This window comes from Nicotiana tomentosiformis, chromosome 11 (assembly GCF_000390325.3).
Source record: "Nicotiana tomentosiformis chromosome 11, ASM39032v3, whole genome shotgun sequence".
Taxonomy (NCBI): domain Eukaryota; kingdom Viridiplantae; phylum Streptophyta; class Magnoliopsida; order Solanales; family Solanaceae; genus Nicotiana; species Nicotiana tomentosiformis.
The window spans coordinates 19,328,908-19,344,501 of NC_090822.1; positions in this window are offsets into that span (position 1 = coordinate 19,328,908).

Sequence of the window (15,594 nt, forward strand, 5' to 3'; positions counted from 1 at the left end):
TATCACCCTCCTACTTTCAGTGGTTTAGCTTCATAGGATGCACATGGTTTTCTTGAGGAGTGCCACCATATTCTCTACACTATGGGTATTTGGAGACGAGCGGGGTTGCCTTCACTACTTTCTAGCTGTCCAGAGCGACTATTAGTGCTGGCAAATGTACTAGGAGGTTAGCCCAGCCGAGGCGGCTTCACTTACATGGACTCAGTTTTCAGAGTTATTCTTGAGAGAGTTTGTTCCTCAGACCCTTAGGGATGCATAGCGTGTAGAGTTTGAGTAGCTGCGCCAGGGTACTATGATAATGTCAGAGTATGCTGTTCAATTCAGTGATTTATCCAGATATGCGCCTGCCTTGGTTTCTACAGTTAGAGAGCGGGTCTGATGGTTTATCAAGGGGCTCAACTATGGTATTAGATTCATCATGGCTAGAGAGTTGGAGACAGATATTCCATATTAGTAAGTGGTTGAGATTGCACGAAGGTTGGAGGGTATGCGGGGCCGTAAGAGAGATGATAGGGAGGCCAAAACACCTCGTAGTAAGGGAGGATTTAATGGTGGTCACGCTGCAGCTACAACCCATCATGGTAGAGGCTATATGTAACAAGCCAACTTGTCGTTTTAAGAATTTACGCCCCGTTCAGTGACTTAAGGTCTCGAGCAACTTCGTAATAAGTATTATGACCCGCGGGTGTGGATGAGTTTTATTTTTCGGAAGATTCAGAATTAATTAAAAGAAACAATCCTTAATTAGAAGCTTAAATGGAAAGAGTTGACCGGAGAGTTAACTTTTGAGCAAACGACTCTGGAATGGAATTTTGATAAAGTCAATAGCTACGTATGGTAATTTTGAACTTATGAGCGTGTCCAAAAATATTTTTTGAGGTCCGTAGTGGAATTAGGCTTGAAATGCCGAAAATTAAATTTTTGGGAAGTTTGACCAGGGGTTGACTTTTTGATATCGAGGTCGGAATCCGATTCTAAAAATTGGAATAGGTCTGTTATGTCATTTATGACTTGTTTGCAAAATTTGAAGTCATTCCGAATTGATATGATGTGTTTCGGCACAAGATATAGAATTTGAAAGTTCAAAGTTCATAGATTTTGATTTGAAGTATGATTTATCGTTTTGATGTTGTTTGACGTGATTTGAAGCCTCGACTAAGTTCGTATTATATTTGGGACGTGTTGGTATAATTGGTTAAGGTTCCGGGGGCCTCGGACGAGTTTTGGATGATTAAACTGACTGAAATTATGCTTGAAGGAATTCTGGAATTTTTCCAGTTCTGGTGCAATCGCACCTGCGATGGAAATAGTCGCAGGTGCGCGACCGCAAAAGCGACAAAATGGTCGCAGATGCGGCCTGGGCTGAATTGGGTAGAGGTCGCAGGTGCGATGCATTTTCCGCACCTGCGTGACCGCAGAAGCGGAACACTTTCGCAAATGCGAGAAGGCAGTGGTCAATGGACATCGCATAAGCGAGAAGTTTCTCGCAAAAGCGAGCTCGCATGTGCGACTAATATGTCCGCAGGTGCGAAACTGGGCAGAATCATTAAGGACTAAAATTGGTCATTTTGCCACATTTCGATTGGGATTTTGGAGCTCGGTTCTTGGGCGATTTTGGAGAAGTTATTTAAGACTTTGACTTGGGTAAGTGTTCTATATCCTAAAGTGATTATATTTCATGAATCTGTGGTTATATTCATCGTTTAATTCGAGTTTTAATGGAAGAAATCAAGATTTCTGAAAAATCTTCCAAAACGAAAATTCAAGATTTGGGGGATGATTTGTCATTGAAATTTGATAAAATGTGTATGGTTGAACTCATATCGGAATGGGTATTCAGATTTTGTAAAAAATTTGTCGGGTTCCGAGAGGTGGGCCCCGCGTTGACTTTTGTTGACTTTTTGGAATAAATTTTTAAGTCGCCGTATTATTATCCGAAATTATTTCCGATGAATTTTAATAAAGTTATACAATTAATCCGGATAGATTTGAACGGTTAGGTGGTCAATTCAAGCAAGAAGGCAATTTTGAAATATCGGCATAATTTCAAAAAGGTAAGTGTCTTGCCTAACCTCGAGTGGAGGAATTACCCCTTAGACATCGAGTTTTATGTGCCATTTGTGAAATGTGAAAAGCTGTGTACGCGAGGTGACAAGTACGTACTCGGGCTTATATGTGCAAATTTTATTGGGTTAAAGTCTTAGACATTATTGTGTAGTAAATTGGATAATTGTTGGCATTTATTAAATCATCTATTTTTCATGCCTAAATCCTTGTTTGTAGAATTTGTTTTTATATGACAATTTGATGTGATTGTTATTTGAATATCTATGTAATTCCGTGAGTTTGTTGGTTTGATATTTCTTGAAATCTAATTTCATTATGGATTTTTTCTATGCAAATAATTAATTAAATGAGCTTAAGAAAAGGTATTTATATAATTATTGAGAATTTGGATTAATGAAGGCGTTGCCCCATGCTGAGTAATTTCTATCTCTGTTGATTATTTTTGAGGTCTTATACACATTGTATGGAACCTTCAGCTATTTATTCTGAAATTAATTGATTTGTTCTATCTTTGGAATTTGTTGTGGCCATTGGGCAAATTGTGATATGAATTAATTTTGTTATGTTGCCGTGATAATTATCTGTGTAAATTGTTGTATTGTGTGAGTTATTATTTTGAGGATATAAGGGTGGCATTTCACGGTCGATATTATGTGGGTATAAGGGAGGCATTTCACCGTTGTTATGTGTGTTGGGATATTGTCCGGACGGAGTGATAAGGGTAGCTATAGGAGCGATAAGGGTGGCTATAGGAGATATAAGGGTGGCTATAGGAGCGATAACGGTGGCTATTCATATTGTCAGGGCAGAGGGATAATGGAGGCTATTATAGGAGTGATAAGGGTGGCTATATGAGAGATAAAGGTAGCTATTGTCAGGGATGATATGTGATGATATGGAGTGGTTGCATTGGTATTTTTATGTGATGTTGTGATTTTCCTTGTGTTTATTTTTATACCTTGTGCAATTTGTCTTGTTGTTGGTAAATTGATAATAGTCTGATTTATGTTGAAATTGGGAGTCTGTGGCTATTTCCATGTGGTTGTGATAAAAAAATGTGGGCACAAGGTGTCGTGAGTAAATAATGATGATATTGGCACGTGAATTGTCCGTGCAGCTGAGATATGAAACGTGGGCACGAAGTGCCGGGGAAAATATGATGGTTTTATTATTGGCACGTGAACTGTACGTGCATATGTTATATGAAAAATGGTCACGAGGTGCCGGAGAAATATGATGATTTAATTATGGGCACGAAGTGCCGTAAAAATATAAAAATGGGTTGAGACCCGTGTTTACGAAAAATATGAAAAGGGCTGAAACCCGTATTTTTATGATTATAAAATGAGGTGTCACATGGTGACTTTTTATTGAAAGAAATATATTCAAAATATTTATTTGGAAGGATTTTTATTCAAAAAGTATTTATTGAAAGAATTATATTTGAAAGATACCTAATTAAGGAAATTACGTTTGAAAGAGATTTATGGAAAGAGTTATATTTGAAAGATATTTATTTGAGAAAATTATATTTGAAAGAGATTTATTCGGAAGAATTATATGTGAAAGATATTTATTTGAAATACTTGATTTAATTGGGTGTACTTATATTTATAAATTGTTGAGCGTTATTAATGGTGTTCTTGTTGCACTTATTATTATTTATTTCCTATTATTTTGTATATCTTATTGCACATGCTATTAGACTAGTGAGTGTCTTGATTGTACCTCATCTCTACTCCACTGAGGTTAGTCTTGATACTTACTGGGTACCGACCGTGGATTACTCATACTATACTTCTGCACATTTTTGTGCAGAGCCAGGTATTGGAGTTATCGGACTCGGACAGAGTTAAAGTGTGATCACAAGGATTCAAGGTAGAGCTGCTTGGTCGTCGCAGTCCCTTGAAAACTTTTTATTTTATTGTACTGTTAATTATTAATCAAACAGTATTGAGTATTCGATCCTTGAGATCATTTCATGTATTCAGTGAGAGTTCGTGACTCAGTACTATCAGTCTTGGGAGGTTATTATATTCATATTTGTTCCGATGTTGGTTTTGATTACCTATTCAATTCATATTTTAAAAAAATGGCTTCGAAATGTAATGGAAATCGGCTTACCTAGTTTTAGAGACTAGGTGCCATCATGACGCCTGTGGTGGGATTTTGGGCCATGACACTATATGAGTCGTCCAGTTCACTCAGCACTTCCAGCTTTTAGTGGTGCTCCGGTTGTTCCGAGGTCTCAGGTTGCACACTTTTCTCAACCACTTTCTAGTGCACCTCCTTCATGGGGTGCCTTCAACGATTAATCCAACCGACCAGGCCTAAGTCAGTCACAGCATCCATGCCCACCGAGAGCTTTCTTTGAGTGTGGTGATACCCGCCACATGGTTAGAGACTGCCCCAGAATCCGGAGGGGTGCACCTCCCCAGGCTACTCAGGCTCTATGGATTCAGTCAGGTCCATAGACTTCCTGGCCATGGTTGTTGCCCCAGTTGCCGCTCCACCCGCACAACCAGCTAGAGGTGGGGGACGAGTGGGTAGAGGTCGTCCTAGAGGGGGAAATCAGGCAAGATTCTATGCTTTTTCGGGTACGATGGAGGCAGTAGCTTCAGACTCAGCCATAATAGGTATGGTTTCGGTTTGCCATAGAGATGCATCAGCCTTATTTGATTCGGGATCCACTTATTCATATGTGTCATCTTACTTTGCTCTATATTTGGATATATCTTGTGATTCCTTGAGTTCTCATATTTATGTGTCCATGCTTGTGGGAGATTCTATTATTGTGGATCGTGTGTATCAGTCATGTTTAGTTGTTATTGGTGGTTTATAAACCAGAGCTGATCTATTATTACTTAGTATGGTAGACTTTGATGTCATCTTGGACATGGACTGGTTGTCACCCTATCATGCTATTCTAGATTGTCACTCCAAGACTGTGACGCTAGTTATGCCAGGTTTACCATGGTTACAGTGGAAGGGTGCATTAGATTATGTCCTAGTAGGGTTGTATCATTTCTAAAGGCTTAGCGGATGGTTGAGAAGTGGTATGATGATTATCTAACCTTCGTCAGAGATATCAGTGTTGATATTCCTACCGTTGGGTCAGTTCCGATAGTAAGAGACGTTCCAGATGTATTTCCAACGGATCTTACAAGCATGCCACCCAATAGGGATATCGATTTTGGTATTGAGTAATTGATGGGCACTCAGTACATTTCTATTCCACCATACCGTATGGCCCTAGAAGAGCTAAAGGAATTAAAGGAGAAGTTGCAAGAGTTTCTTGATAAGGGTTTCATTCAGCCTAGTATATCACCGTGGGGTGTTCCGGTCTTGTTTGTGAAGAAGAAGGATGGTTCTATGCGCATGTGTATTGATTATCAACAGTTGAACAAGGTTACAATGAAGAACATGTATCCATTACCACGCATTGATGACTTATATGATCAACTACAAAGTGTCAAAGTGTTCTCAAAGATCGATTTACGGTCAGGTTATCATCAGTTGAAGATTTAGGATACAGATATTCCAAAGACTGCCTTTAGGACTCGGTATGGTCACTATGAGTTCCTCTTGATGTCATTTGGGCTGACCAATGCCCCAGCAATATTTATGCACCTGATAAACAGTGTATTCCAGCCTTATCTTGATTCATTCGTCATTGTGTATATTGATGACATCTTGGTGTACTGTCGCAGTCGGGAAGATCATGAGCATCACTTGAGGATCGTGCTCCAGACCTTAATAGAGAAGAAGTTGTATGCAAAATTCTCAAAGTGTGAATTCTAACTTGATTCGGTGGCATTTTTGGGTCATGTGGTGTCGAGTGAGGTGATCAAGGTAGATCCGATTGAAGCAGTGCAGAATTGTCATAGACCGTCTTCAGCTACTAAGATCTGGAGTTTCCTTGGTTTGGCCGTGTATTATCGCCGTTTCGTAGAGGGTTTCTCATCTATAACTGCACCTATGACCAGATTGACCCACAAGGGGCCTCTTTTTAGATGGTCCGAGAAGTGTGAGGCGATCTTTCAGAAGCTCAAGACTACTTTAACTGCAGCCCTAATGTTGGTGTTGCCTAGGGGCTAGAGGTCTTATACATTGTACTCTGATGTGTCATATGTTGTCCTTGGCGCGGTGTTGATCCAAGACTATAGGGTGATTGCCTACGCGTCTCGATGACTGAAGACCGATGAGAAGAATTATCCACTCCACAACTAGGAGTTGGAAGCCATTGCTCATGCATTGAAGATCTGGCGGCATTATTTGTGCGGTGTTCCTTGTGAGGTCTTTACTGACCACCAGAGTCTACAACATCTGTTCAAACAGAAAGATCTTAACTTGCGGTAGTGGAGGTGGTTATAGTTATTTAAGTACTATGATATTACCATTCTATATTATCCCGGGAAGGCCAATGTAGTGGTTGATGCCTTTAGTCAAAAGGCTGAGAGTTTGGGTAGCTTAGCATATCTACCGGCAGTCGAGAGGCCATTAGCCTTGGATGTTCAAGCCTTAGCCAACCAGTTCGTTAGATTGGATGTTTCAGAGTCCAGTCGATTTCTTGCCTGCGTGGTTTCTTGGTCTTCTCTATATGATCGTATCAGGGAGCGTCAGTATAAAGATCCCCATTTGCTTGTCCTCAAGGACACGGTTCAGCATGGCGATGCTAAAGAGGTAACTAATGAGTATGACATTGTGCAATGGATGCAGGGCCGGTTATGTGTACCCAATGTGGATGGTTTGCGTGAGTTGATTCTTCAGGAGGCCCACAGTTCGTGGTACTCCATTCATCCAGGTGCCGCTAAGATGTATCAGGACTTGAGAAAGGACTATTGGTGGAGAAGAATGAAGAAAGACATAGTGGAGTATGTAGCTTTGTGCCTAAATTTTTAGTAGGTGAAGTATAAGCATCAGCGGTCGGGTGGTTTTCTTCAGCAACTTGAAATTCCCGAGTTTAAATAGGAGCGTGTCACCATGGACTTCTTTATTCGGCTCCCACAGACTTAGAAGAAATTTGACGCGATATGGGTGATTGTGGACAAATTGACCAAGTCAGCTCCATTTCATCCTAGTAGTAACTACTTATTCTTCAAAGCAGCTGGATACGTCGTATTTTTGGAGAGTTGTTCAGCGTGAGCTAGGCACACGGGTTGCGTTGAGTACAACAGTTAACCCTCAGACGGACACATAGTCCGAGCGCACTATTTAGATAGTTGAGGATATACTTTGTGCCTGTGTTATGGATTTCAGGGGTGCTTGGGATCATGTTTTTCCACTTGCGAAGTTTACCTACAGCAACAGCTATCAATCGAGTATTCAGATGGCTCCCTATGACGCCCTATACGGGAGACAATGTCGTTCTCCAGTTGGGTGGTTTGAGCCGGGAGAGGTTAAGTTATTAGGCATGGATTTGGTTCCAGGTGCTTTGGAGAAGGTCAAGATGATCTAGGATCGGCTTCGTATAGCCCAATCTAGGTAGAAGAGTTATACGGATCGGAAGGTTTGCAATGTTGCATTCATGGTTGGAGAGCAAGTCTTACTCCAGGTTTCACCCATGAAGGGTGTGATGAGGTTCGGGAAGAAGGGCAAGTTGAGCCCTAGGTATATCAGACTTTTTGAGATTCTTGAGCAAGTTGAAGAGGTGGCCTACAAGCTTGCTTTTCCACCTAGTTATCTGCGGTACATCCAGTGTTCCATGTCTCTATGCTCAGGAAGTATTACGGTGATCCATCTCATGTTCTAGACATCAGCACGGTCCAATTGGATGAGTATTTGACTTATATTGAGGAGCTTGTGGCTATCTTGGACCGACAGGTCCATAAGTTGAGATGAAAGAATATTGCTTCAGTGAAGGTTCAATGGAGGGGTCCATATGGTCGAGAAGGCGACCTGGGATACTGAGCACGACATGCGAAGTTGTTATCCGCATCTATTCACCACTTCAGGTATGTCCTTATACACGTTCGGGGATGAACGTTTGTTTTAAGAGGGGGGAGAATGTAACGACTCGATCGGTCATTTTGTGTAATTTGTCCTTGTTACCCCTTTTTATGCTTTACACATATGTGTTTATGATTTTATGACTTGCGGGGTTGGTTAGTTTTGTTCCAGGGAGCTTTCGGGTTATTTTGGACCCTTGATTCTTGATTTAGAAGTTTAAGTTAGAAAATATTGACCAAACTTTAACTTTTATGAAAACGACCCCGGAACTATATTTTTGTGACTCCGATAGCTTTGTATCATGATTTCGGATTTTAGGCGTATGCTCGAAATTGGTTTTGGAAGTCCATAGGTTGATCTATACTGATTTGCCGAAATTTGGCAATTTAAAGTTGAAACGTTAGACCGTAGGTTGACTTTTAGTTACCGAGCTCGAAATTTGATTTTGGGGCTTAGAATATGACTGTTATAGTATTTAGAACTTGTATGCAAAATTTGGTGTCGTTTGGAGTTGATTTGATAGGATTCGGACATTTAGATGTAACTTTAGAAATTCTTGAACTTTACTTTGAAATTCATGCGTTTTAGTGTTCAATTTGTAGCTTTAGATAGTATTTTGTGTTTTGATCGCGCCAGCGAGTTCGTAAGATGTTTTTAGACTTGTTTGGACGTTTGGTTTGGAGCCCCGAGTGTTCGGATGCGTTTCGGACATATTTCGGAGTAGTTTGGACCAGTGTTTTAAAAGGCGTGGGCGTAAGGCGAGGCGTTTTACATATGCCTCAGCGAGGCGTAAGCCCCGAGGCACGGGGCGTAAGCCCCATAGGTATTTAATTTTTAATATGTTATAAAATAATATAATGACAGTAAATATTTATAAATAGGTAAAATTACATAAAAATTGAAGAAAACTATATATATATATATATATATATATATATATATATATATATATACATGTAGAAAACTTTATTCTTTTAGACTCAAGTTACTTGTGCTTGTAAGTAACGTATAATATATATGATTGTTTGCTAATAATAGTGTCGTCCTAGCTAACTTGCGCTCACCTTGACTATAAGGTGAGCGCAAGTTAGCTAGGACGACACTATTATTAGCAAACAATCATATATATTATACGTTACTTACAAGCACAAGTAACTTGAGTCTAAAAGAATAAAGTTTTCTACATGAAGGAACAAAAAGGATGATTAACGTGCAATTTGAACTTTGAATTTGCTACTATGAAGGAGAATAGAGTTCTCTTTGTATTTGTAAAAAAAATTAAATATTCGTTGCTTTTGGGAGATATTAGCAGACTAGCAGACAAGATAAATAATTGGGAAAGACCATGAATTAGGACTTCAATCAATAAAAAAGGTCTTGACTTTTAAATTTAATACTTTTGAGTTCATTTTTAAACCTTTTGAGTAATTACCAAACTGACTTTTGAGAATTTGGGTATTATATGAAAGATTTATTCAACAATTTTTGTGAATAAATTGCAAACACCAGGGTAACATTTGCGAAGGTGACAGAAGGGGGCAGTTGTTGCAAATGCGACTTCCCCTTCGCATTTGCGAAGGCGGCAGAATTTGGATAGAGTTCGCAATTGCTAACACTTGTTCACTTTTGCGATGTCCCCAGCTTCGCAATTGCGTAGCCTTTCTCGCAAATGCGGTGATGTCTTAGGCTATCAGGGTTCGCAAATGCGAGCCATGTTCTGCAATTGCGCCTATGCCGCAAATGCGATATCTGTAGCTGGTTAAAGGGCTAGGAGGCGGGGTTTTTGAACTCATTCTTTCATTTTTTAACCCTAGACTCGGTAGGAGGAGATTTGGAGAGGGAATTTTCACTTACAAACTTTGGGTAAGTGATTCTAATCCATTTTTAATCTATTCCATCAACATATCTTATATTTTAACAACAAAATCATGCGAATCAAAGTGAAAATTTGCGAAACTTTGTCAAGTTTTTGAAAAATAAGAAATTGAGTTTTGAGAGTCGATTTGGACTCGAATTTTGAAACTAATCACATATATGAACTCGTGGGGTCATGATAGACGGAATTTGCCATTAGACCCGGGTTCTGACCGGGCGGCCCCCAGGTTGACTTTTGTTGACTTTTTGGGAAAAGTATAAAGATCTTAGATTGCAATTGAATTCCTTAGCAATATTTGATGATAGTAAGTCGATTTTGGTTAGATTTGAGCCATGTTGAGGCAAATTTTAAGGGAAAAACTATTTTCAAGTGTTGAATTGGCCTAGTTGAGGTAAGTGTCTTGCCTACCTTTGTGTAGGGAAACTATCCCTTAGGATTGGTATTGATTTGATTTATTTATGCTATGTGAAAGCCGTGTATGCAAGGTGACGAGTGGGTACACGGGTTGTACATGGTATTTGACCGGTTTATTCTACTTAGACTCTTTCCATGCTTTAGTTTAGTTGTAGTATCATGTTCTAAATTCTCTTAGTTAATCGATTCTTACTTGTGTTAGTCTATCCATACATGCCTTAAATGATTCTTTGTTACTTATTCTACCTCCTAATTGATAAATTGCTCTCATGCTTTAGTTGAACTTGTTGCATCTTTTAATGTTACATGCTAACTCTTCATTGTTGATTATCATTATTTAAAGTCGTTATACATGTTATCTCTTTCATTATTGATTATCATTAATTGAAGTTATTGTTCATGTTATCTCTTTCATTGTGGATTTCCATTATTGTAAGTCATTGCTACACATTATCTCTTACATTATGGATTTCCATTATTTGAAGTCATTGCTACACGTTATCTCTTCATTGTGAGTTATTCTTATTTAATATCGTGGTTATGCATTGTCTCTCATTATTGAGTTATTGGTGTTGAAGTAGTGAAAGTCGTTATCACGTTGAGGCGAAACTGTTATTATTGAAACACCTTCCTTGTTGAGCATTTTACATTCCTTATTGTTGTTGATATTCTTGTACCGTGGTAGTGGAGCCATGGGCTATTATTGAGGAAATATTGATATTGTGGATTGTTGGAAATAGTGATATATGGTCATTTGTGGTGCGAGTTGTTATTATGATGTGATATTGACGCGCATGCAGCGGTATATAAGGGTTGGGATTGATGTGCATGCGGCGGTATAAAGTGGGGCTTATATGCGTGTTGCTTGTAGGGGAACTACGTGAAGCCACGCAGCGTCATAAGGTGGGCTAAAGTGCTTATAGCTATTTCGGAAAAACTGTTTTCAAAACCTATTTCAAATGTAAGGCTCGCGCGACGGTATAAGGAAAGATTGTGATCCAAATTGAGAAATGTGAATACGAGGCAGTACCTCAGTTGTGATTTTATTGTATATGAGGCGGTACCTCTTTGTGATTCTTGTTGTTTATTTCATGTTGCAAAGAATATTGGTGCGAATATTTTTTGTTGTTTCATTCTTTATTATTCTAGCAGTTGTTGTCCGAATATGATCATTGTAGTTCTCTTTAGTTGTTTCTTTTATGCTATTTATATGTTTAATTTTCGGTATTAGTTTATACCATTATCTTGGTTTGTATCAGTTATTTCTATGATTTCCATTATTTATCCTTATTACATTTTCATATTGTTTCCTTATATCCCAGTAAGTATCTTGACCTGGCCTCGTCACTACTCTACCGAGGTTAGGCTTGATACTTACTGGGCCGGGTATCATTGTAGTGTATTCATACTACACTTCTGCATAATTTTTGTGCAGATCCAGGTACGTCTGCCCGTGTCGGGCGTTAGAGTTGATTTGAGCTGCTGCTTGGAGATTTCAAGGTATACCTGCTCCACGTCCGCAGGCCTCAGAGTCACCTTCCCTATTTTACTTCATGTTGTATTTCTTTCAGATAATGATGTATTAAATGTTCCAGTTTTATTCTATATAGCTTATGACTCAGTTCCACTGGTCTTGGGGAATGTATTGATGAGATTATGTTTTGTTTCAGAAGGTTATATGAGTTATTCAACTTTATTTTAGTATTTTGATAATTGTTTCCGCCAAGTTATTATTATTTATTAGGCTTACCTAGTCGTAGATACTAGGTGCCATCACGACTTCCTACGGAGGAAAATTGAGGTCGTGACACTATGTCTATTATAGATTACAGGAGGGCTAAATCTTCTAAACATTCACCTATGGAATAAAGTGGCTATGTGTAAGCTATTGTGGAAATTGAGTAAGAAGAAAGATATCTTATGGGTGAAGTGGATTCATATATACTATAGGAGAGAAAACTCGATGTGGGATAAATTTCCCAAGCAAGCTTGTTGGAGAAGATTAACATGCAATAACCCATGATCTCCTAAATAGTTGTTCATTGTGACTATGGTGGCTCATGGAAGGTTATATACAAAGGATCGGGTAGCTCGCTGGGGAATGGTGGTGGATGAGACATGTCCTTTGTGTCAGGCAGCATTGGAAAGTAATGTGCATCTATTCTTCAGATGTGTTGTATCTATTTTTATTTGGGAGAAGCTATTGGAATATCAAGGTATATCAAGGAATGTTATGGACTGGACCGAGGAAATGCAATGGCATGAAAGTAATCGCAGAGGGAAGAGTGCAACAACCACCATATACAGAATAACTTTGGCAGCAACTGTGTATTACATCTTGCAAGAAAGGATCTTGGTGGTGTTTCAGAGCAAAAGAAAACAACCTCCGGGAATTATCAAGATGATCATCGAGGAGGTATTTGTAAGAACCAGTATGTATAGGAAGCTGAGCAGCGAAATAAATACTATGAACTTTTATCCTGTCTTATAAGGATTGTAGGCTATTTGACATGGTGAACTGAGTAAAGTCGGAGTGCAAACCTAGGGTAGTTCAGTTTGCTGTTTTCGTTTTTTCTTGAGGTGTATTTCTCTTAGTTGGTAATAAAATTGCTTATTTACCCCCAAAAAATAGTCATTTTTGAAAGTTCACATTCATCAATTCTCCAATATTTTGGAGTACAGCTCCTTTTTCCTCTCCTACTTTTGTTTTCTTTTTTCTTGTTTTTTTGTTTTTGTTTTTTGGGAAACCCAATATATTACTTTCAAAAGTTTATTATTGTTTGCTTAAAATCAAAACAATTGTTTTATGAGAACCTATTTATAACTACATGAGAACATGATATTCCTTCCTCCCAAAAGGAACGATGGGGTATGGAATACATGGTTAACGCAATATTTGGGTGCAAACTCAAATGTGGATTAATTCTTAAGTTTTTGAAGTAAAGTATACATATTAGAAATTACATGAAAGTACTATTTATGGTTCAATATCTTTTAAAAAGAATATTTGATATCGTACTCAACAAAAAATGACTTTCAAATAGTGTAATGCCATATAAGATAACACAGGGTAAGTAATGCATATCTGCCAATGTGTATACGTTCAAATTCAGAAAGACAAGCATACAAGCTCTTGAATATACAGTTCTAGTGAACTTACTTGACGAGGCCAAACAGAGGCGGAGCCGGAGCCGGAGCGTAGGATAAAAACTGTGGCGAAATTTTTACTTTTACTTTAGAAAAAATTAAAATCAATAAAGAAAAGCATAAGCTCTCTCTCTATATATATATAAACCGTATGAATTTGGCTCAAAGCAAAAAATATCATATTATATTAAGAGTATATTTGAGTCGTTTTAGCCTGACAAATGGTATCAACGCCAATGATTTGGTTGGACGAATATGGAGATGGTAGAGTATGGTGTGGGGTCCAACATAGTATCTTTGCCCGTCTACGAACATTAATTATTCAGATCATGTTGGTGGCACACACTTAATCTCCAAATTAGCTCATGAATGGTGATAGAAACTTAGTTCAAAGGGGAGATTGTTGGCAATATGTCAACAAGTTCCACATAGTAAAAAAAAAAAACTACTTACAAGGAGTTAAATATTCTTAAACTGGGAAAAATAGTGTAAACTTGATCTAAAGCGAATAATATCACATTATATAAGAGTATCTTAGTGAGAAATTAACATTTTGGGTCAATATAGTATAATTATTTTCAAAAATCACATTAGTGTTGTTTTCAAAAATAGCATATTCATTTACACAACTAGCAGATTTCGAATAGTATTAATATACGGTCTTTTAATAGAAGAATTTTATAATAAATAAAAATGCACAAATCAAGGGTAATCCTTATCAATCTATCCTATAATCTCCCATCATCTTAATAACTAGCTTTTTTATCTTTCTATTTATTAATCCTCCCTTTCTTTCATGATAAGTTTAACCCCTCTTTTCTGTTTAGTCCGTATATAATTTTCTTCACAAAATTAAGAGCCCGTTTGAATTAGCTGATTATAATATCTGATAAGACTGAAGTGCTGAAAAGCTTTTTTAAGTGTTGAAACTGATTTTTAAAATAAGCATTTACGTGCGTAGATAGAAGTGTTGAAACTGATAATAAACCGTTGATGTATTTGATAAAAAAGTGCTTATAAGCTATTCTTCTGTTAAAATAACTAAAATACCCTTGAATTGTTTTTCAAAATATTATAAATTAAAAAAAAATTATAAAGGATAGAATTGACAATGAATATGGGATGAAGCGAAAGTAAGAAAATTTATTTTGGGAAAGTATTTTGTGAATTAGAAAATATTATTAAGGATACACTAATAAAAGTGTTGGTCAAACTAAAAGTGTTTAGAAGCTGAAAAGTCATAAGTTCAGAGTAATCAACTTATAACTTATGGCTGATTATAGCTTATAAGCACTTAGTTTATAAGCACTTTGGGTGTTTACCTAACGGGTTGATACCCTCAAATTCACTCCAACGCTCTACTCATATCCTCTATTCCAAAGTCTACTCATACCCAATGATAGAGATACACATCAACCATGTGTACATAGTATATTGTAAGTTATATCACCTAAATTCTTTTTACAAATAACCTTCATACATAGTGAGATTTGCAATCTTCTTGGAAATAAAATAAACTAATAATGTAAAATTCTTTACCCCATCTGTCAATATTAGCATTTCGCCTCTTATTTGAGAGTTCGACTAGCAATTAGTCATTCTAATTAATCCGACTTGTTCAGTTCATTCCCAAAGTGTTTTCATAGGAAGTACTCCGGCCAAAATATGTCATAAATTACGTACAAAAAATCATCTTCGTTTACTAACTTTTATTTTGATTAGAGAATGTACGGGTTTATATCTTCACTAGCATGCACACAGATACTACAAAACAAATAAGAGAATAGAAACAGAAAACATCCATAAAGTAACAGAAAACCAAATTAGCTACACCATAGGAATTGCATAATTAAAATCATTGATTATTAGTAGAACGCAACCAGAATTATCGTCCCTTGAAACGGTTGTGCTGGTCGCAAGGGCTTGCCTCTGCAATTGTCATCGGTCCCATCTCTGCAAAACACTAGTTCAACTTTAGTAGTAGTATCATGCAGTAGCGGAGTCGGGGCGGATTTATAGTTCTAATATATAGGGCACGTGAACTCATGATCTTTCCGTCAAATTAACTAGATATTTTATGTACATATTTTTTATAATTGATCTAAAATTGTATGTTGGCACCCGTGATCCAAAGAGGCTAA